Raw genomic sequence first — 23160 nt, 5'->3', positions numbered from 1 at the left:
ATGATAATGAAAGTGGACCCCGTTGGCCCAAGCCAGGCCAGTCCTGAACACAAAGATCATTCTCAACAAGTCGGGTACTGTGGGCGCCTGTGGGTGCTGAGGCAGCGAGCGTGTGTGACAGCACCATTATTCACGAGGATGCCTAATTGCATTAGTTTTAACACAGGACAGAAAAACTGTCTTGATAGGCTGACCTACATAAAAAAAAAAAACTCACAGCATGAATATTTTAGATTTGCATGTTTTATTTCTGCTTTAAACTTTTAGAAGTTTGTGCCACATTTGGCAGACTGCATGCCTTCAAAAGACATTTAAGTTTGTTTTCCATACAGATATTTCCAGTGTTTGCAACAACAAACAAGTCATAGTCTGCTATAATGGGCATTTAATGGAGTAAAATGTGTCCTCTTTCCACTTCCAGTCACATGTTTTGAATCATTTGGCCTATATTTATCCACTTCAGCACAACAGGCCCATCTGAAATCAAACTGACTCATTGCTTTGCACTCCTCAGTACAATAAAATCAATAAAAACAGCCTCTAAGTAGTGATAGTGGAGCAGCTGATTGATTCAGGAAATCATGGTCCTTCCGTGCTGCCTGGATATGCTCATGAATCTTGCATGTGCACCTTCAATAAGTGTGTGAGAGTGTTTGAGTACACATCACGCTCAGACAAAAGTGGAGAGAAATATGGGACACAATTGAAAGAATGCACATCTCTTACTGGCTGTTACTGTAAGATGCTGAATTCATTTGGATGTAATGCATTGTATGGCTGTTTTACTAGATAAGCAAAGGAGGACATGATTCAGATTTATCTTTCTTGGCACATAACACTGATCAATAAGGAGCTGGATTTTTGTGTGTGTGTGTGTGGTGAAGGAGGTGGAAACACTATTTATTCCTGAAAGAGGAAAACAGGAGATACAATGTGGCTTGTGTAAGAGACAAACACGCACATCTTTTAGAGGCACTCCAGGGTAGCAGAGACACAGACCACCATGTATTGCTGACTCTCCGTCCAAATGCAATTCCTTAATGCACTCTGAGAGTGGGAGATCTAATAAGAAGTGGAAGAGCATCCTCCAATAATGAAACCCCACCTGCATCTGTGCTGCAGAGCGATGGGGGCCGGGGCTGAGAAGCTTCATAAATAACAGAGAGCAGACCTGACACGTGCTGCTCCAACGTCTGGGAACTGCCAATAATCCCTCTCATCTACTAAGATGCTGTTCTTGCAGAGTGAAAGAGGGGAGGAGGAAACACAGGCGCACAATGCTTAGTTTTAGTTTGCAGTCATCAAGTAAAAGCAGCCCAGTGCAGCAGTTTTAGTCTATTAAAGAGATCTGCAGAGAGAGATCGGGGGATGTTCAATCACCTTTTAGTGATTGGGAGCTTTCCTGCATGATTTAGCCCTTAATTACACCAAGAAGAGGATTGTCTCGTTTGAAAAAAAAAAACATCTTGAATTGCATGCAGATTTTCCATTTTATTGTCTTGATTTCTTAACTCAGTTTCAAATTAGCGCTAAATTGCTTCTACACAGACTTAAAAAGCTGTAATAACTTGTGGAGCTGTGTTTTTAAGAGGCAAATCACTATCCTTGTCTCCACTCAGGCGTTAATTTAGATGTTGTTGTCACAGGAGCGTTGTAGTGTACAAATTAATTTCCTTTCCAATATGTGAGATAAATCCCCTGTAGCAATTAACCCGCATTTGAGCAATTAACCTGTGCTTGTTGTATGTCTAATAAATACACACTCTTGAGGCTGTGCTCGATTGAGATGGATTTTTTTTCTCATTCTTACGTTTTAGTTGAATTTTGTGCATGAAAGGCATCTAAGCAAATCACATGACTGCTTGTTGTTTGCCGTATAATCAACAGCGTTGTTGTCTTTGTTGTAGAGCTCTTAATGAAGAGCGCCTTTCTTCTGAGGCAGAATGTGACCCCTCGCCGCCGTTCTTAAGTCCAGCCCTGTGCTTGACAGAGCCGCGGGCCGTCCCCGGCTGCTATGAAAAGATAGCACTGTGTTGTCGAGCTCCGGAGATTGACCCAGCAGGCCCCGTGACTCTCCTGTTGTGTCTCTCAAAGAGTCTCATGAGCGTGATTTATTTAGTTCAGAAGTCACCCGCCCCCTCCTCCTTTAAAGAGCGGCTTTCATGCTGTCCTTACTGTACAGAAGAACGTGACTCAGGAAATAAGGATAGGTGTAGCTAAGTACGCCACTCCAGTGACTAAGTGCCGTATTTGAAACGCTAAAAGTCTGCCTTCGTGACAGTAATCCGCTTTGCTCTTCAGTACACTAAATGGAGGTTTTCTTTCAATTGGCCATCTGCATCAGTGTGTGCGTGTCTGTTTTTGTGTTGCGACCAAGAAGGAGAGAAGCTTTTTATCCCCCCCCCTCAGCTGCCGAGTGCCTGAAATATTTAACAGGGACTGCACTATTTTTGGGTTTGTGCTCGGTTTGTTCAGGAGCTTATGTAATATGTAGTTTTAGCTCAACATGCATGGCGCTGTTGTATACCAAAGACACACTAGAGACTCGGCGAGGGTGAGGATTCTGTGTGTGATTTTTGCAGCCACATCAAAAGCTCTGTCCAGTAAAACCAGAGCCCCTGCACCATCTGTGCTTTGAAGAATCCAATTGCCATTTTGAAGACACTTTTGTGCGTTAAGGAAGCAGGGCCCATCCACATCATCTCATGTTACTTGTTTCTAAGAGGTATCGATCAGCTCACCTCCCTTCCCTCCAACTGTCCCCATCTCCCCCTATTTCTCTCTCAATCTGTCTCCCCCCTCTCTTCCCGTCTCCTCTCTCCTCCGAGGTGTCAGATTCTCTGACTCATGCCCTGGTGTGGAGGATGGGAGGAAAAGCAGGGATGAAAGAGAAGAGAGGGGGAAAGTCATTCTGCAGATAGAAAGAGTGACCTTCATCCAGTAAGAGGGATGGGATAAAAGCGAGAGTTAATACCCTGCCAAAGAGTATTCTCCAGCATGCCAAAAAACCATTCAGAGTGATATACGGTCGCTAATAGAAGCTCTCTAATAATAAGGAGCATGCCATTGTAAGGCAAGGCAAGGCAAATGAAGAGAAAATTCCAGCGATGAATCCAGAGGGATAAACAAGCCGGAGAAGCCAAACTGTATAATCAAATGAAAACAGCACTGCAGCATGTGACGTAAAAAGCCAGATCTTACTTCTGTAAGAGATCTGAAATGAGAGCGGCCCAAGACTGAGCTGCAATCCGCCAATTTAAAGAGAAATTGGCTTCAACTGTTGGGGTGATTGGTAAATAGCTTCTGTCACTTCTCAAGCAAAAAAAGACCTTTTTTCTAGTTGTGCATCTAGGATGAGATGATTGCAACTTTTCTTTCAACATACAGCTATCATTTTTTGTTATTTAAATCCTAGGAGATCATATTGAGGGAGAAGACTTACTTCTGATGCACAAAGGTACAGACAGCAGTAGAATAGCGAAAACAATATCCCAAGAGTAATTTAGAATAAAACACAGAAAACAAAGAAAATTTATTGTATTGTATCTGTATAAGGTAAAGGATGCAGAGTTAGTGAAGAGACTGATTAAGTACTGAAAAAAAGAAAAACAATTCAAAATAATAAAAAGTAACAATTGGAATCACTTAGATTAAGTGGTAAACCTTGCAATCAAATGCCTTTTTGTAATGCTACCAAATTAGCAAATTTTAATTCCAGGTCAGAACAAGAGTATAAATAGATAAATAAATAATGATAAAGTTTTTGTAGCAATTAAAAAGGAGTGATTAAAGGCTATACCAAACATAGAAACTCAAATAAAAGTACTCAAAAAGATATGAATAAAATAATTGAAGGTGAGCACAAGACCTGCTTAAAGAGAGGCTTGTTTAAAAAAGATCCATAATGAATAAAACACCAACAGCTACATTTAAGGATTTAAAACAATTCGTGAGAAAAATTGATATAAGACAATTTTTTTCAAAGTACAGACTTATGCAAAAGTAATATGAGTATATTTTTGGATTGACTGATGGAAAAAAAGCAGTTTGAGGACATCCCTGATCAAAATTCAATCAAATGTGAGAAGTTTTGATTTAAAAAAAAATCTAACTTAACTTTTATGCAGCCAGGTTTATCCCATGTAAGTCAGAGATCTCCTTTTCAAGGGAGACCTAACAACGACAGCGATACATAGTGTCATCAACCAATACACTCAAACTCAAACAGTACACATGAAATGGTAAAAATAAACAATACTAAATCACCAGTTAAAACAGTGACATTCAGAAAGTTTGGATTCAAAAGTCCTTACTTCAGCACTGAAACATTCAGGGTCACCAGGTTTTGAAGTTTAAATTTAGCCTGCAGATTGTTCCAAAAGAAGATGCTGAAAACCCAAAAGTCTTCTTTCCCAACTTGGTTTGGACTCTGGGAACATCACACTGCACAAAGTTCAACGATTGCAGGTTTTGTAATCCTCCTTCAAGATTAAAAAATAGGAAAAATAATCCAGAATGTTGCCGAGAATGGCTTTGTAAATAAAGGCGTACCAATGTCTAAGATGACGTGTACTTAAAGAAGTGCAACTGACTTTAGAATATAAAGTACAATGGTGAGTAAGAAATCTACAATCAGTGAAAAATCTCTGTGCTTCATGATACACACTGTCCAACATATGAAGACTGAGCAGAGGCATTCATGTACAAAACATCAGCATTATCAAAAATAGGGGAAGTAGACTCAACTATTCTCTTTAAAGCTGGTTATCAAATAGACTGAGATAAATTCTCATGCCTTTTTTTGATTTCTAAATTCAAAGAAGACTATCAGTGCACAGACTGATCATTTCTTTATTGGTATTTTTTAATTTTAACAGCTGCTGCGGGGTAACTGTCAAGTGGGTAAGCAAAATTGCCCTTTTGGACAATTTACGAGGGTGATTAAATTTTTTTAAATCATGATTAATCTTGGAATTTCTGTGGTTAATCTTGATAAATATCACCTTTTTGTCAAATTTCAAGAGGATCTGGTTGCAGACCTCTATTGTGGGGTGTTTTGGGCTCATCTGTTGCAGACCTCTTCAATGGGGCGACCTCACTGTGGGGCGGGGAGTGACATATATTACCAAATCCAGAACAAGAGTGATGTACTGAATGACTACATTTTTTTCAGTCACTGTCAGTGGTTATGGTAAGTGGCTATTTTTCACAACAGCAGAATTTTCTGAATAGAAACTGAAAATTTACGGAGGGGGAAAACCCAAGGAGGGTTAGGGTTAGGCACCTGAACCCTAACGGTCAGGGACAGAGGAGGGAGAAAGGGATAAAATTAAAAATAACACACCACAAACTAAGGAAAAACACAACAAGGGTTTGTATGTCTCTTCCTGCCCCACAGTCGAGGTCACCCCATTGTAGAGGTCTGCAACAGATGAGCTCAAAACGCCCCACCTCAGAGTGGTCCCTCTGAGGAAGACTGCAAGTGAGCAGTCGAAACTGTCAGGTATGAAAAAAGACTCTCTGGTCTGTTAAAAAGAATTGCTTAGGATAAAATTGCTTCTATTTCTTTCTTATCATAGATCTTTCTGCACATTTTCACACACATTAACATAACCAAAACACTACACCTACCCCACACCAAACAATCCTATACCCCTAGCTGTCACTCAGTCAAGTGTGTTACATTAGATTAAAATGCTCTTTGAAAAGTCAAATTAAACAGAGAAAGATGACAAGAGGACCTTTTGTAAATGCATAAATGGAATAGTACCAGCTGACATAAGTTTCAGGAAGTAAAAAACAGTGAGTTTTCTCATTATTCAACAATGAATTGTCATAGGCAGCACCGTGTTTTACACCTTCCAGTGGGTCAGAATTTAAAAATCATGCTGAAAAATGTAAAGGATGACCAGTATCGCTGATAAGGAAAAAATATCTAAAAAGATGAAAAGAAAATTCTGAAAAATGGCGACAAGAGACCTCAGCCTAACGTCAATGAAACAAAGATACTTTTGAAATGGAAGGATGCTGCCCCACCCTCAGTATCTCATTGGATAAGAGATGTACAAATAATTTTGAAGCTTGTAAAAGATCAGATGTACACCGTGTGGTTCTGTAAAGAAATTTAATCAAGTGTGGAGATCCTACTTGACATTTTCTTATAAACCTTACACACAATTAAATTGAACTGATATGTTTGGCCCTTGACTCATACTCTTTATGGCCTGGTAAACTCTTTGTTTCAAGGGTAGTTGACTTCCTGTATGGATACGGACCTACTTTTACTTTACAGTAAAAAAAAAAAAAAATGCAACTTTGAGTGGACTGAATATTATGACATGAATTTAACCGTGGAAAAATTGTTACAGATTGAAGGGGAAATAAGGGAAAAGGAGTAAAATGTTTGATGTCATGATGACTGTAGACTTGTCCACTGAGCTGTTAATAAGTTTTTTAAAGTAAAATGAGACATTAGGGAGCAGTGGTGGACTTATTTAACATCACTGTGAATGCAGGGAGATGTTGCAGTGGCTTAAACAAAGTGTGCTGAAAAGACAATAAAGCATGGAATTAATCACAATTTTAAAAATGTATGCATTTATTATGCATCTTAGCTAATTGCAGTTAATGCAATAATGCGGATAGCCCCATATTTTATAAAGCTATAAGGTGTTTTATATAGCTAAAGTTTTATCTACTTGAGTGCAGAATGAGATGAGTAAGGAGATGAGGCGTACTGTTTAGTCCACAGTGGTCACCAAAGTTAATACAAACTGAAAGTTCCTTATAGGAGTTTTAATCAGCAGAAGAATCGATAGTGCAGGTTGCCCTTAGTTGGCTAATCCTTGTCTAAAGAAAGGAAAGCTAAATGACTAGCGTATGGTGTGGTATAGTAAATGAGTTTGGGCCTCAGTGTCCCCAGTCCAACTAAAGCCGGTGTAAATAAAGGCTCAGACGGTGTCACACTGTGTCTGGAACCAACAGTCACTTGGGAGATAACTATTGACAGCACTGCTGTAAGACTCATTATCTGTCCGTTTGTGTTGTTTTATCCCTGCTGGCAAAGCTGGGAAAGAGGAAGGAACTGGAGCTCGGCTCATTTAAAGGTGAGATCCTTTGTAAAAACAAGAGAATCAAAACTTGATCAATGTATGTTTCTCACAGAGTGATCATGCTCTTCCAAGGGTGTACACTTATTAATAAGCACTGGGCCTGAACTAACTAAACACTGCTGCAGCCTGACAGTCACACAGACTGATGACTTAGGATGGACTGCAATAATGGAGTGTCAATTACCGTTCATTAGCTGTTGGATTCACTCGTAATTATGCTGATTGTGCAGCTGGATTGACATGATGGTTAGTTGCAGTGGCAAGAAGGCCTGAAAGTATCGATTCACCCACTTTGACATCGACAGTCAGCCTCTATAATTTCTTTGTGTACTGTTGATCCTCAACGGTTATCAGATTGCTGCTTGAAGTGGAATGACACAGAGTATAATGGTGAGAAATAATCTGTTTTCATGTATAGATGAGAGACGTTTTGATCAGATAAAGTCAAATGTACGTTAACTGGATTAGTGAGATATTGCAGTGCTTTCTTTCAAATCAGATCCCCATTTCATAAGAGGCTGATATGCTCCAAATTCATAATGTCAGCCAGAAATCCCACGCACTTTGAGAAATTCCTGCATCAGTGATTTTGTGACACAACTTCCAAGGGGAAACTCTCACAACTTTTGGGTAGAATTTTCAATATCTGCAGAAAACTCAAAGTTTTATTCAATACCAAAAATTATGGAAATGTTGATATTACACTGATGTACTACGAGAGTACCTCAGTCAATAATGAGATATAAAAGTTATCATTACAGCCAATAATCCCACACTTGTTCCTGCGGATGTGTGGCTTTTTACAGGGAAGTCTGTAATTTTATTCACTCCTTGAAACTCGTCAGATGGAGGATGACAACACTGATTTAAGTGTTTTTCTATGAAGTACAACCATTTGATAATGCTCTTATTTTAATCTCTTGAGACCTGCGCTTTTGTTTTGAATGCATTTTTTGAATTTCCCTCTTACTTTGGATCAGCAGGACCTGCTAAGTTTAAAAGCTCAGCCTTGTCTTTGAACAGGAAGTAGTTTTGACCAAAACTGATGTCCAAGCAGATGGACCACAAGGACTTGTTAAACCAAAGCATGAACAAAATTTCAAAAGGTTTTGGATTTCTTTGACATTTTCTATTCCAAAACCGACAAAGTTCCCCCCAAATATCAAATATATTACTTAAAATTTTGGTGATAATTCTTAACTATATTTTTCTTAAGTATACCATAAAAGGTATGCCCAAATTCTCCAAAAAAAATTTCAGGAAAATTGCATGCATATTCCTGAAAATTTAAAAGCAGATCTCCCTTAACATTTCTTATAATATCACCAAAAATGTAGAGCTATTCATTCCTCCAAGTTCCATAAAAAGGATGGAAAATTCCCCTAAACATAATAACAGATGCTCTGTAATTTCTACAAAAAATCTTAAAAATTCAAAACCCCCACCATATTCTGAATCAAATTCCCCCCAAATTTCCATGAAAATACAAAAAAAAAAAAAAAAAAAAAAAATCAATTCAAAAATCTATGTAGAAAATGTTTAATCAAGCTAATTAAACAGTCTCCTTTCAGGGAATAAAGCTTGTCCTCCATGAAAACATTCTAATGCAGCCAGCGTAGCTTACATAGCTTAGTTAGCTGCGTAAAATACATAGGTAACGAAGCTCATAGCTAATGGTACAGATAATTTCGCTACGTAGCTAATGTAGCTGTGTAGCTAATGTACCTAAAGCTAAGCTCACAAAGCAGCTTTGTAAGCTATATAGTTACATTATCTATGTAGCTTTGTTAGCTGTAGCTATGTAAGCTTTAGCAATGTTTGCTAAGACTCACTTTGCGTTAAACTTACTTCGTTGGCCTATGTAGTGAAGTTGATTACATAGCTAGAGTAGCTTTGTTAGCTTTGTTAGCTGAAGCTAAACCTAATCAGCTTAACCAAGACACCGTTTGTGTAACTTCTAGCTGTGTTTAGCTTCTTAAAGGGCGTCTATGTATAATCTAATGTGACCTCTGATTTTTCTTTCTGTTTGATTATGAATTGTTGCTAAGTCTGTTATGTTAACACCATGGTTATTTCATGAATGTAACTGCCGGTCCTTGTTTATGAATAAAGCTGTATTAAAAAAAAGTCAAAAACTGGAAATAAGTTGTACCGGCAAATCATAGCATTTCCTTTCTGAAATATAAATATAACCAATTATATAATATAATTTTAATTTTGGAAATCCTTTGGTTGAATTCACTCCTCACAGCACTGCATATCATGGATTAAAAGGCACTGATGTCAATGTAAATGTTCTGCATTGAAAATCATAGCCTTCTTCTCTCTTCCCCACACCAAATATTATTGAAAAGGCTGACATTACACTCTTTGTATTACACACAGGCCTCATTTTGTAATCAATTGAAAATCCTTTTTTTTTTTTTTTTTAAATAATCACATACACTTTGTTTTTAGCTGCAGGAAATCTTGTAAGTTTATTGACTTTGTAAACCCCTCTGATTCTGGTATCAAACATTACTAAAACAGTGTTTTAAGATGAAAAATAACCTCCTGATGCTTCTGTTTGTACTCAAGAAGCGCATCAATGATGTATAAAAAAGATCTAAAACTAAAACTAGTTGTCAACAGCCTTTTTTCCATGACAAAACTAGACTAAAACTAAAAAAATAGATCTGTGATTACTAAAACTAGAGAGTCAAGATGACTAAAATTTGACTAAAATTTCATGTAGTTTTTGTCTGACATTCAAAATTCGTGATATTTCTCTACTGTGGGTAAATCTGTCAAAAAACAATGCAGCTGTAGCTATTGTGTCTCTTAGCTGTAGAAAGCCAGGACCCCAGGTTTGGTAGGGTGCAGAGAACACACTACCATGATTTGGTACCAGATTTAGGCAAAAGAATAGATACTTGGACTAAAAAATAAAGACTAAAACGTAACGACTTTTTATGGACTAAAACTAGACTAAAATGTTTCGAGTTTTTGTTGACTAAAACTAGACAAACTAAAAAGGATAGAAATGACTAAAATGTGACAAAAACTAAAATGCATTTCATTTAAAGACTAAAACTAAGACTAAAATAAAAACAGCTGCCAAAATTAACACTGCTGATAAACAGTGTCTTGCTGTATTTATGTTCTTATTAACATTAACCACTTGACAAATTCAAAATGTCACTAAGAATCCCACGTTTTTAAAATTCCTGCTCAAGAATTTTGTCTTAGCACTGTGGTTGAGTAACATTGTTTCTGCAAGGTTCCAGCAGATTTTGTAAGTCCCTTCAGGATTATTTTTCTGCAACTTTACGGACTGTAGTGGCTAATATTACATTATTAGATCCTTTGGAAAATGCTTAACTGTATTGTGTCAGGCTGAAATCCTCCAGTTTAACAAATTCCTGCACCAGCACTCTAAATCAGAAACCCTTATGCAACTTTCCAGCATTATTTTTTTCAAATATCAGCTGGGAATCTTGTAGTTTTATTCACTCTTCACCCCTCCCACATATTATGGATTATAGACTCCCAGCCTCAGGGTAATCTTATCAGCGTCAGCCCACATTTAGGTGCAGTGCTTGTTGGCCTCTCTGGCTCCAGGAGCAGCGAGCGGCCCCGGGGCTCTGATAACCCTCTCTGGTGCCTTGTGGTTGACAGGAGGCTTGCTCTGCAGGCTGACATGGTTATGCTTTAACACCAGATGAAGCCTGCGGCTGATAGGAGAGGACGGTCCCCTCTGTGCTGAGGGGCTGACCCCTCCCATTATATGTGACAGAGAGCTGAGACAAGACATGGCGAGAGATGAAACACTGCTCTTTAATTTCAAGCCTCTCCTTTTTCACAACTGCAGCCCTCGGTTGCTTTTATTTTTTTCTCTCTCAGCACAGTGGAGAGATGTTGGAAGAGCAAGAAACTGAGTGCTTTAAGATGTGCGTTTGTCAGCTTATCCTGTCTAAAATGGAGCAGTACAATCAAATTCATGGGTGTAACACCATGTAGATACAAATGTATTATTCAAATGATCCACATCTCAATATTACTGATAAAAGTGAAAACACTGAACCAAATTGTTGTCTTTAAGATACACTACCTTATTCAAATATGTTTTAAATGATATAGAACAGAAGATATTTTATTGTCTACTCCTAAATGTAAAAGCAGAAGTTTGTCTGACTTCCCTGTGTAAGTACATTTATTTAAGTACAGGACAAAACACTGTGACTCATTCAAACCATTAATCACACTTAAAAACACAACAAATGAAAATAGAATGAAAGCAGAGTAAAAACAGACACTAGTTACACAAAAACAAGGCACTAGGTTCTTAAAGAAAACATCCAGGAGGTGCTTAGCACTAAAATGTAGTACCATTAGCAGTGTTAAGGTAGAGGGATAATTTTCAAGTCTGATTAAGAAACTGGGACATTTTTTTTTATGAAAGTTTTTCCTGCACAGGGGACTGTGAACCTTTGTCCTGGAGGCATGAAGCAGGAAGTGGTGGTATTTTTAGGTTTATCTGTAATGAAAACCAAGCTTAATGGCTTCAAGAGCTGAGAAGACTATATTTAAATGATATTTAATCAATGGAAATGTTACCAACAGCGTTAGAGGGCCTTTGAGATTATCTTATGTAAATTTAAATCAGTCAAAATCGTATAATGACAAACTCCATGGTAGAAGAGCATAACATATTGTTTCCCTAGAACTGAGCTACTTTTTTTTCTTTTTAGGTTGAACTAGTTGTGAGGGAAAGGGCTACATAAGTTCAGAAATAATGATCATATTAAACAAAGGCTTAACTTTAAAGGGATCATATCAAACAGTGATGGTGGTTTATGGACAATATTACCACAAATAGGCTACATGCTAGCAGTAGCTCCAGACCTGAAAAACTGTACCTTCAAAAAATCAAGTCCAATGCAAAGTTACTTCATTTTGGAGCTGAAGTTTGTCAAGCTATTATTGATCAGTTCTGCTGTTCAAATTATTTATTGGTGCTTTTTTAACCCTTTTCATCAATGTTTCCGGCCATTTGTTTCCACACTAAGTCAATTTTTGACACTTTTAGCCCATTTTGGCCACTTATTAACCGCTTTTCACCATTTCTACCATTTATTTTGCCACTTTATTCTTTTCTTAATCCATATTTGCTGCTTTATGTCTTTTTTTTTGCCTTTTAACCTATTTTTGCCCTCTTAACCACTTTTCACCACTTATCGCTGCCAATTTTTTGGCACCTTTAACCCATTTTAGCAGATTTGAACCTTTATTTTGCAATTATTTAATCATTTTTTGTTTTTAAGTTATTTCAGTTCCTTCTGCTTTATTCTCTGTAATCCTGACATTTGTGCACATCATGGCTTAACTTTGAAGTCTGAAATTACTTTTAAAATGTATAGTCAGTGTGCCCATCCACATTGTTAACATTACGATAAAACGGTTATTCTGTTTTAAGTAAATTGGTTTACATTTTAAAAAGGATATATTGTACTACAGTATATATAAATAAAATTAATTTCTTTGTTGTTTTGATAAGAGGGGTTATTATTAGAGCCCGACCGATTGATCGGCGGGCCGATTAATCAGGACGATTGTAGCGTATCACAGATTAATCAACATCGGCCAGTATGTAGCCGATGTATTAACCCTTAGCGTTCACGCGGCACGGATCCGTTATGCCTTACTAATCATGTCTGTTATTAAAGGGAAAAGATTGCACATCAGTAGATGTATTACATAGTTTGGATGAACCTCAGCACTCCATCTGCGCATGTGTGTTTAGAGGCAGACATGCAGGAGAGGAGACAGTGGGCAGATTGTCTACTAACTAATCGATCCCTGTATCCATCTTTTGGATGGATAAAGTAATAAAGAATTAAGAGCATGTGGATTTTAGCATGTGTTTCTATCAGATGTATAAAGCTACTTTGGAGTGCGATTAATCTGCATTCAATTTTTTTTTTTACATATTCTCCCTTGTAATTGATTAATGAAATTTAGTGTAAATTTTTGACAGGACTGATTTGGACAGCACCAACTTATAACAAGTATCTCAAGATACTTTACGAAGAAGGCAGATCCAGACTGTACATTTTGTTATATAAGTATTAACTAGGGATGTCCGATATTGGCTTTTTTACCAATAACCGATAACCGATATTGTCCAACTCTCAATTCCCGATACCGATATAAACCGATACCGATAATATGCGGGGGTTTTTCCACCAAAACTAATGTAAGGTAACAACATCACTTATACCCTGTTGTGAAATTAACACATTATGCCTAATTTAGTCACTTTATTGTGATGCCCCACTGGATGCATTCATAAATGTAACAACAAGGCTTTCAAATGCAAACATTTGATTTCCCTGTGCAAAAATGAGAAACAACTTCAACTTAAGTCATGGAGAAAAGTGCCAACATGGCACTGCCATATTTATTATAAAAGACAAGTGCTTCTTTTTTCTTATTTTTTTACATGCTTCAAACAACAGCTTGGATCATGCTCTCCCTGAGATAATCCTGTCAATACCCGGCCACTACAACTAGGGCAAAATGCTTAGTTTTGACTTCTTCACAAATGGTAAACCTACAACAAAAACATTGAAGCTAAACAACTTCAGTCCAGACTAGAGTAGTATTAGTAATTGTAAACAAAGGAGTAAAAATGTTGGCTGATCTAAACTCAGGGTAAAAGTTTTTGTGAAAGATTTTTTTTTTTTTTCAATGAAAATCCGATACAAATAATTTCCGATAATTCATTTTTATGCTATTATCGGCCGATAATATCAGGAGGCCGATAATATCGGACATCCCTAGTATTAACATTCAGCAAAGTTACAGTGGCTAAGAAAGACGTCCTTTCAACAGGCAGAATGATGTCAGACATATAAATCACATCAATTTCTAACAAATTATTCAAATCTAATAAAGGCAAATTATTATGGACATTTGTTATTAATTCAGAAGTGAGGAAATGATTTTAAAACTGTTGAAACTGTGCCAGTAAAGAAAATAAAACATTAAGTAGGCTATTTAAAGACTGTAGGTTACATTTCAAACACATTGTTCAACTCATGGATAAAGGAGTCCTCCACATACTGACAACTATAGCTTTGTTGTGTGATAGAAAAGGTGAATAAGCTGTAGCTTTATTTGCTTTAAGCTTTATTTGCTCTAAAGCTCAGCCTTTGAAGGTAGCAGAAAGAAAGAGGAATCAGAGAAGTAAGAGTTTTGTACATTATCCACATTGATCTTTATCCCTGACATGAAAGAAATCAGCTTCCCTCTATCAGCCATACAGTTCATCATGAAAATATAATTTCCTACTTAACTTTGACCAGTATTGTTTTTTTTCCATTATAGCCTTTTATATTATGTTTTGGGCATCTGTTTTTCGCTGTAGACTGACTTGGGCGTGTCTCTTCGGGATAGGATGATGTCATGAGTTTGCTTGCCTCTCTCATTATGTAGCAGCACAAATCAGATGCTGGTTGTGTGGTTGTTTGCTTGTCATTCACCCAGTCCTGAGGAAACAGATGATTTGTTCCATGAATATTAAATTTAATTGAGAGAAAAAAAGATTTTAAGCGACTTCTTGAGGCTTTTAGAACAGCTTTGTTTACAGCAAAGTTGAAGTATGCCTCATTTGAACATGAGCTCTGGGTTGTACAGCGTATACGCTCTTCTCTCTGCTGCATGGCTCATAAAGCAATATATCTGATGAATCCCAGCATGACTGGTGGCTGTTATGTGGGTAAAGCTAATCCAAACATGCAGCGCCTCTCTCAATATTTTATTCACATGGAATCAAGTCTGTTTAATCAAGAAGCCCCTGCGTGAAGCTAAAATCCTGCAGAAATGTAAGTATTCAGGGTGAATGTAGAGTCTCAGGCAGTGTTAGTCCAATAACTCCCACTATTTAAAGCTTCCAAACACACTCTAGGGCTCAGTTTGCAGTCAGATTCATAGACAGAAACTCCAAACGGCTTGTTTACATGTGTTGTTTGTTTCCTGAGGGTCTCATTTAAGCTTAACTGGATGACCACCGCTGAAGGAGAGCTGTGTTTGTTTCCCCTGTTGTACCAAGTGTGTTTTTTTCCTCCATCAACATTATTATCCCAGGACGTGACGCTCTCATTGTGTCATTGCATGTTCTCACACATGGCAGCACTTTGAGTGTGTTCATGACAGATCGCTGCAGATAGTCGTCCCGTGAAACTTCTCAGCACATCAAAGCCTCTCCTGTGTTTCAACAGGACATTTTCAATGTGTTTGTGTGGCTCCTTTCATCCCAGCAGCTGTAAGCCGGTTTTGTTTTGGTGCACACGTCTGTCTGTCTGGCTCCATGCGTGTGTCGGGGGTCATGCGAGCGTGTGTGGCTGTGATTGGTGTCTCACCTCTTGGCCTGCCCGTGCACGTGTGCACACGTTGTCACCCTCTCACTTACTGCGCTATATGTGCCCACCCGGGGGACACCCTATCCTCTCTGCCTCTGTGTGTTTATCGAGCAGACATTTAATACCCCCCCCTTCTCAGCCTGACGCCCCTACATGTACTGTATCCAGAGAGGGGTGGGGAACCCTGTTTCCATCAATCACTATGGAGACCAGGCATGTTGTCCTCATTCCTTCCTCATTTCCTCTAAGCCGTCTGTTTTGCCGAGTGTGTGAGGGACACAGCGGCCTCAGAACAGGTGTCCACTCTTCAAGACGAGCAGGCTGTACAACATCCTTTTCATCTCACAGTCTTTTTGGCGTGGATGCTCCTGAAAACATGGCAAGAAGAAAAAAAATGCTGCTGGCTGTCAAGGGATGCATGCTGGTTGCTTTTAAGCATGACATCTTTGATGTATGCGTCATGGAAGAAAGATAAAAACACACCTCTGGATATCCCACAGGAAATTTCTGGTTTAAACATCTTTTGGTATTAAATTGGGTCATCATTTTTTGGATTTTGGTAGTATGTTAAAAAAAAAAAATCTGGCCTAAATGTGTGTAGCATGTCTCAAAAATGTCTTCTTCTTTCATCCCATGTCACAATTTCAAAGACATTTGTTCAGTCATTAATATATTTTTTAAAAGGCTACTCTATTTTTGGGTGGGGGTGGGGAGTTCAACTTGTTTCAATGTTGTTTTACTGTTCTTCAAAGGCAAGGCTAGTTTATTTATAGATCAACTTTCAAACAAGGAGCCGGTCAAATGCTTAACAAGGTCATATAAAATATAATGCAAAAATATGACAATAAAATTCAAAATATATCAAAATTAAGGCTGTCAGCATTATTGCATTAATTGTGATGCAATCAAGGTCCATAAAAGGTGTATTTATCATTTTTGAAATCAATTAAATGCATTTTATTGCCCCTTTTGACACACTTTGGTTGAGGCACTGCAGTGTCTTTTTGCAGTCACAGTGATATAAAGTAAAACCACCACTGCACCTTAATGTCTCATTTCATTTTAAAGGACTCACAGGCAGCTCAGTAGAAAGTCAAGAGCCATCTGCACCATGTGATATCAAGTCAGTCTGGCTGCAGACCTCAGGCCGTCAGACATCACTTACAGCCGTTCATCTGAGATGCCGTCTGCTTCAGAACGGAATTTCTGTGCTTTTTCAGTACAACATATTGAAAAAAAAAACTGTTATTCATAAGAAATGTCTGGCAGTTACATTCATGAAATAACCACGCTACAAACATTACATACCAAGAAACATTTCATGAATAAAACAGAGAAAACAGTTAGAGGTCTAATCCAAGGTCAAATAATGTATAGAGCCATTTTTAAAGTAGTTACACAAACATCGTCCCACTTTAGCATTGTAATCTTACCTAAAGCCAACAAGCTACGCTAGCTAATTAATTGATGTTACTAAATAAGACAATGTAGCTAAGTTAGCTTAAGCAATGTAAGCTTTAACAAACAACTTAGCTATGTGAGCTACATAGCTATGTTAGCTACATTTGCCACATAGCTATGTTAGCTTCTTAGCTACACTGGCTATGTGGCTACTTTAGCTCTGTAGCTATGTAATGTTCAAGCTTGTGCAGCTATGTCTGCTGCGTTAGACTGTTTACTTGGCTGTATTAAATGTTTTGTAATCAGGTTTTGCAGGTCAGGTTTTTGACTTTTAACTTGTGGTTTCCTAACACTTACCTTAACCCTTACCCTAACCCTGAATGGAAGTTTAATCTGATTGATATCAAACATCTTCATGTGTGTTTCCATTTGGCAGAGATGCTGTCTCAGATGAACGGTCTATGAGAGTGGCTGTAAGAGATGTATGGTCTGCAGCCAGAGCGTTCTCTGTGATATCAAAACAATATCTTTTTACCTTTCCCTTATTTCCTTTTCAATCCATGACAACTTCCTTTTTAAGAAAGGTCAGTCTGTATACAAAGAGAAAGTCAAATTCCCTTAGTTCCCGACTCCAATAACCCACAATGACTGAAAACAGTTTTAAATGCATATAGTGGAATTTCAAAATGCAACCCAGTTTTGGGTCCTGACCCACCAGCCGAGAATCACCTGTTTTAGACAATTTTGTCATACAAAATACCTGCACTTTTGCTATTATCACAATATGGCCTTTTGGTAAAAACATGTAGGAAAGATATACATTTATCTCATCAACTAAATAGTGTTAATTCATGAAGACAATCACTGCTTTTTCACTTGATAAGTGGACATTTTGCATGCTCTCACATCATTTTTATGCAGTCTGATGAAACTCAAGCTATCTATCAGCTATCCTCAGAGTCACTGTTGCAAATGTAGAATTAAAACAAATCTTGATTTTGGATTCAGCTATAGCTGAAGTATTCAGGGTTCCTGCAGACCCTTAAAAGTCTTAGATTGTTCTTTATAAATTTAAGGTCATAAAAAGTCTTAAAAAGTTCTATTTTTACTAGTGAGTGGTGTTTGATTTTACAAGGCACTTTGACTAAGACGTGTCTAAACAATCTTTCTTTCTTTGCCTACAGCTCTTAGATTTTAATTACTATTTCTAAAAATATATTTGTTAGATGTTATGATAAATATCACTTTACTATATATTGATAGAAAAGAGGTTAAAAAAATCATCAAATTTGGGTGTTTATGACAAAATGATATCTTTTTCCTGTATCAGGTGACATTTCATCTACAGTGAATTAAACCAGATAGTTCAGCTCTCTGAAGAACCCTGAATTCATACATTTTTCTCAGCGCAGGTCTTTGAAAAGGTCTTAAAAAGTCTTAAACCTGATTCTTGAAGTGTGTAGGAACCCTGAGTATAGCGCATCAAATTTGTCCCTCATATCATGCAGGCCTAAAATTAGAGAAATGTCCAAAATAATTGAACTGCACTTAATAATTTAACTGTGCATGATTAAAATTGTAATTGGCTTTAGGTAAGCCTGTGGAAACTTGGTGTGTTTGGAACATCCTGTAGTTTTCCATATTGCAAAATATATTGCAGAAAAATAACCACAATGCTACTTTTTCCTGTAAAATTCAGGCCTGATTTATTGAAACTGTTGACCTCTGTGATAGGTGGCTGATAGAGTAAGAGAGTCTTGATAAATAAGCCCCCAAACTTAAATACTGTTAATTGATTTGGCTTAGCTTGATTTTTAATTAGTCTAGAGCAGACTGTGACTGCCTCTTATGTCCATTTGTTTCTGTGTCAGTCATTTGGTTAAACAGAGTAATGCCTAACTCAGTGTATAAAAGATGAATAAAAGCAGTGACTCGTAACGAGGAGCCCCTGAGTGCAGGATCCAGTCGGGCAGAGTAGGACCAAGGTTACACACTTAGTGACAGCAGCGCTGACGGCATCTCTGCCTCTCTCGCCTCTTCTCACTGTATTCTGGCAGACGAGGGATGCAGTCTGCACTTTGCTAATTCCCTGTTCTGAGTTAGCGGGGTCTAATTTAGAACAGAGGGGCTCTGTTCATCCTGGAACGCTGCTGCTTGGGATTCTGGAAATGAAGAGTTCAGAGGCTCTCCGCCCTCACGCAGACACAGAGCATATGCCTTGTTATCAACCCACAGAGCTGCACATAATGATCCCTCCAACCATTAGCTTCTAATGCAATCAAGTGCTAACATTTTAGCCATGCCCTTCAGTGCCTAAAGATAATGACGTTAGCCCACGGGTTGCACAAATGTGCTCTGTGATAACACATGTGTACAGGATGCATCGATCAAGCTTAGAGTCATGATTATTTGGCCTTTCATCTGACAGCCGGCAAAATGTTCCTTTTTTTTTTTGTTTATCTCCATCTCTAACCCCCTGGGCTTTGTTTGATATTTATGGAAATTCTATGGAGATGAGCTTGTAACTGATAGTTTTATAAGTCAATCATAAGAGTGCCTCTTACAGACGCAGAGGAAGTTTGATTTGGTGCAATGATCTAATCCAGTAAAATGACACTCTGCCCCAGTTTCTGCAGCATATTGACGGGCAGGCGTGTCAGATTGTGCTGCCGCCATGGTGGGAATGTAAACCCCATACGTGCAGTGGAGCTCTGTGTCATCTTAAGAAGGATGTGTTGGAGCATTTGAACATGTCTTTGCAAGCATTCAGTGCATAAATAAATCAGCGAAGCAGCGATGGCCTTGTGCACTAAGCAAAAGCAATAAACCTTCCTACAGTGCGACCAGTCTCTCAGGAATTGGTTTTCATTTAAAATAACATCCATTTATTAAACATGATCTCTTCACATAGCTCACCAAATTCAAAGACAGCATGCAAATTTATAAATAAAAGAAACACACAAACACACTCATAAGTCAGGCGGTGTCAGTGGCATTGGAGCAGTGGGTTGGTGTACAGTGGCTCTGTAGGCTGCCTGGAATGCACTTGGCAGACAAACAAGTGGCCTTGATGAGTGAAAAATGAGAGGATAGCTTTTTATTGCTTCTTGTTGTTGCCCAAAATGAGAGCTTACCATCCTTGAAGATCAAAGATTCAACTGCTAGGTGTGTTTTATACTAGAGAAAGATACAAATCTGTAAGCAGACATGATAAAATGAGTCAGTTATGCTGTGCTAGCAGAGAAAAACACTGAATAAAAAAGAAACAAAGGAATATTCTCACTCCCTGATGGATTGATTCAAATTTTGTACAGACATTCATTGTTCCCAGACGACTCATGCTTTTAACTAGACCGTCTGACTACATCTCATTGTTTTTGGGGCTATAATATAATGTCAGTTTATTAGACTGCCATGAAATTTGGTGTAAACATTCACGGTACCCAGAGGATAATCTGCTATTATTTTGGTGCAATTTGGATATTTCATTCAGCGTCTGTAGCATCTCAAAATTAGCAAATCGAGCCAAACATCTTAGTATTAAGCTAAATAAATGGCACAGATCTTCCTTTATACATGGATCTAAAGTTCAGTGATGATAAATGCAAAGGACTTCCCCGAATACTGTATAATAAAATGAATGCCAGTATTATCATTGTTTCAGTGTTAGCATGCCTAAGTTAGCATTTTTCACCACAGAGTCCAAAAAATGGAAGTGGTCTTATGACTCCTAAGGGGACTCTTTTTTCCTTGGTATTTAAGTCAGCATGTGAGTTGTGTGAATACCGTTACTGTGTCTAGTATGTTCTTAATTCTAGGTTTTATTTGTTTTTATGAGTTTTAGATGCTTTAATGCAGTGCTACTTGATCCTGCTTAACCAAAGAGCCAAAATGTTGAAAAATGCCTTTGCTAGAGCCACAACCCAAACCTGGGGGTGTGAATCAGTTTATTAATTTGGGCTGTCGAGATCAATCATGATTAATTACAATTCACAATTAGTGCACAAAAAAAAATGTTATCACAATCATCACATGATTTATTGTCTCTTTCAGACATCTTTAGTTAAGCTACTGCAGCCTCTCCCTGCAGCCACCGTGATGTAAAATAAGTCCACCACTGCTACTTAAGGTCTCATTTCACTTAAAAAAAAGACTCACAAACAGCTTTGCGGACTAATCAAAAGTCATCTGCACCTAATGATATTGATTTTTTTTAACCTTTATAATGTCCCCTATTTTCTTTTCAACCTATAACGTGTTCTATCTGCCTGGTTAAGTTTATGTCATACCTTATATTTATAAAGGAAGAAGTCAATGATCCTTAGTTTAAGACAGCAAAAAAAAAATCAAAAGAATACAATAACAATTTTAAATGCAAATTAAGGGAATTTTCAAATGCGATGCAGAGGGTGCGATTAATCGCAATGAACTTCAGAAATCCTGAGATTAAAATGTTGTATCTTTTGACAGCCCTAATATTAATCAGAGCATGCAGAAAGTTTGGTTCAACTTTCATTTTCATAATTTTTCTTCATTTTATAGTCAATAGAGATAATTATTTTAATTTAAAAGCTAGATTAAGGCATCACTTTTTATCCACTTTGTAAACGCCATCAGATACTAATCAGCTCTATCAGATGATGGTTTTTGTTCCTTTGACAAGAAAAGTATTTTCCTTTATTCATTTTATTATGCTTATTTCTGAAAATACCAGCCAATCTATATGAAATAATTATTAAATTGTTGAAAAAGATTAGTGTGATATGGTAAAAATGAAAGGTTAAGTTAGAACATCATAAAGTCATCAAAAAAGTGAAAATAATGCATTTTATTGCTAAATACCATTACTGAAAACCAGTATAAGATAACTGAAAACGAATAAAACAAGCTTCATTTGTGGCGTAAAGTATTTTTAACGATCCAAACATTGCAGGATGCAGCGCATGTCGGATGCCACTTTTACACATACCCAAAATCTGCAGAGAGAGCAAAGAGATTATGGAGGAGTTTATCAATCAGGGAAGGGGATCTTCTGTTGGCAGCTTTAGCCTACCTGGATGAACCACACAGCTCACCCCAGCTCACACCTACCCAAGTGTGCATGAGGAGAGGGAGAGCCGGTGCCTTAATGATCTAGACTTGCATCGCTCATCTGCTGTGTCATTTCTTCAACCGTGCAAATGTTTGCCATATAACAAAATGATTTTATGTGGGATTCTCCCACATGTAAAAGATGGACTTGCAGGAATTCAATATTTTGTGCACAATATGAAATTCAGGCCCTGATTTCTGTATTTTTATGGCCTCAGTTTCAAACCAGTTCACCCAAGAAGTCTTCTGAGAGATGTCAAGGACAGTTGGAGCAAGGGTGTGGCATGTAAACCAACACAGACAATTACTGTAGTAAGATAGAATTAAATTTATTTTCAAGTGCCCAAAGAAGTTGACAAAAATCTAAAGATGAAGGGCAAAAAGGTCATATTCTAGAAAAAAAAGGTTGAATTAAAATTTGTTCCAAAACACAACTGCTCCATGAGACCTCAACCTATACGAATCTCAAATTACTATTACAACAAAAGAACAGTGAAGTTTGGAGCATGTTGTTTCCCTTCTCTCAAGAATCAGGGATATTTTTCTTGCATGTTCTTTCTTGCACATGACTGATGGAAATATAAAGACAAAAAAAAATAAAGGTTGACAATAAAAGTTGGCATTTAAAGCCTACCATTCTAGTGTGATAAACAAATTGATTGATATGACTTGTAACAGAACATTTCTGAGGTCAAAATTTCCCTCTTTTAATCTTTTCTGTGGGATTACACGTAAAATATCACTGCCTCAATGTATATTTATATCTTTTTAAAAGTGACTTCTGTTTTAGTTAACCTACAGCACTTTGGTTAATGTTCATGTTTTTGTAAATGTGCTACATAAGTAAAGTAGATTGGAATGCATTTGATTAGCTCAATTTTAATAATTTGAAATTGTTTTAAAGGAATTTGGGGATTCAGGGCTTTTAAATGTTCAAAACTCAATTTTTAAAATACCTTTGAAATATATAATACAGAAAGGGAAAACATGACTGGAAGTTAAAAAATGAAGGTATCTTTGAAAAAGAAAACACAAAAGAACATTGCATTGTTTTAAATCTGCTTAACCCTCATTGATGCAATATTGGTTCAACATGGGGCCAAAGGTTCAGACAGTCTCTCCTGGAAGAAATTCAAAGTGTTGCACTCAGGTTG

At 37.5% G+C, this 23160-nt stretch overlaps 1 protein-coding gene across 2 annotated transcripts in view; it reads left to right on the top strand.

Annotated features, from left to right (window-relative positions):
* pcbp4 (poly(rC) binding protein 4) overlaps positions 1 to 23160 on the top strand; it is a 77967-nt gene that overhangs the window by 622 nt on the left and 54185 nt on the right. Inside the window, exon 1 of one of the 2 annotated variants that reach the window (XM_041798349.1) lies at positions 5403 to 5503. The exons of the other annotated variant lie outside the window; for it this stretch is intronic. The gene's annotated coding sequence lies outside the window, so the exon portion shown is untranslated. Of the gene's footprint in view, positions 1 to 5402; positions 5504 to 23160 lie in introns of those variants that run through there. 2 annotated transcript variants of the gene reach the window in all.

This window comes from Cheilinus undulatus, linkage group 11 (genome assembly GCF_018320785.1).
Source record: "Cheilinus undulatus linkage group 11, ASM1832078v1, whole genome shotgun sequence".
Taxonomy (NCBI): domain Eukaryota; kingdom Metazoa; phylum Chordata; class Actinopteri; order Labriformes; family Labridae; genus Cheilinus; species Cheilinus undulatus.
This window is presented reverse-complemented; position numbering and strand designations above follow the sequence as displayed.